Consider the following 1404-nt stretch of genomic DNA (forward strand, 5'->3'; position numbering starts at 1 on the left):
CTCAGGTTGCTAGAACTTGGCGTGATCCTGGACAACACCCTGTCGTTCTCCACTAACATCAAGGCGGTTGACCCGTTCACTGTCGGTTCATGCCTCTACAACATTCGCAGAAGTACGACCCTGCCTCACACAGGAGCGGCGCAGGTCCTAATCCAGGCAACTTGTCAATCTCCCGTTTGGATTACGTGCAAGTCCGTGGCTGGACCCCTGCTGGTTGTCGCCTCACGGCCAGTTAACGCTAGCAACTCATCCAGAACGGCCGATCAGGCCGTCTGGTGTTCAACCTTCCCAAGGTTCTCTCACGTCACCCCGCATGCCTCGCATGCTCTCCAATGGCCTTTCACAGTTAAGCTCGCATCCGGCGCTACAAAGGACCTCATGGTGCTTGCGCTACGAGAGCTGTGGAGAGGGAACGGCAACCTCCCGTACCTTACAGGCTTGATCCACCGGCCTCTACACCCAAACAAGGGCATGCGTTCACCGACCTGCTGGCCTGCTCGCCTCCCTACCTCTGAGGGGGACAATCAGTTCGCTATTCAGCCCAGTCAAACACTGTTCTCGCCAGACCATGCTTCTGGGCATCCAATTGGTGGAACAAACTCCCTCCACGACGCCCGGAGGAGAAGGTGGCAAAGAGCTTCCTAGGGTTAGAGGCAGATGCTTGGAATTTAGAGTGGTAGAAAGTGGCTTTAGCAGCAGAGACAGAAGAGGAGAATGTAGAGAGGAGGGAGTGAAAGGATGCCAGGTCCGCAGGGAGGCGAGTTTTCCTCCATTTCCGCTCGGCTGCCCGGAGCCCTGTTAGCCGCCACCGATCCCCTTTTCCTTTTCTGTTTGTTTGGTCTTATTGGTTGCACCTGTCTCTTATTTTGGTTCTTGATTCATGTCTATTTAAGCCGGTCAGGCCCGTCTGTTTTTGTGCGGGATTGTTTTTCTGTTAGTCAGGTTGTGCCTGTGTTGGGTTGAACTATTTTCTGTCGATTTTTCGTCTCTTGTTGTGGCCGTTTGTTTTGGGAATCATAATAAAGTCGGTTTCCTCAGTATCCTCTGCTCTCTGCATTTCACTCTGCACCCACCACTCCAGGCGTTTGTGACAGGTGGCTACTTTGAAGAATCTCAAATATAAAATATATCTTGATTTGTTTAACACTTTTTTGGTTACTACATGATTCCATATGTGTTATTTCATAGTTGTGATGTCTTCACTATTATTCTACAATGTAGAAAATAGTAAAAATAAAGAAAAACACCTCAATGAGTAAGTGTGTCCAAACTTTGATTGGTACTGGAAGTATTCAGACCCTTTGCTAAGAGACTCTAAATTGAGCTTGGGTGCATCCTGTTTCGGTTGATCATCCGTGAGATGTTTCTACAACTTGATTGAAGTCCACCTGTTGTAAATTCAAT

The sequence above is a fragment of the Salvelinus sp. IW2-2015 genome, unplaced genomic scaffold, assembly GCF_002910315.2.
Source record: "Salvelinus sp. IW2-2015 unplaced genomic scaffold, ASM291031v2 Un_scaffold3561, whole genome shotgun sequence".
Taxonomy (NCBI): Eukaryota; Metazoa; Chordata; class Actinopteri; order Salmoniformes; family Salmonidae; genus Salvelinus; species Salvelinus sp. IW2-2015.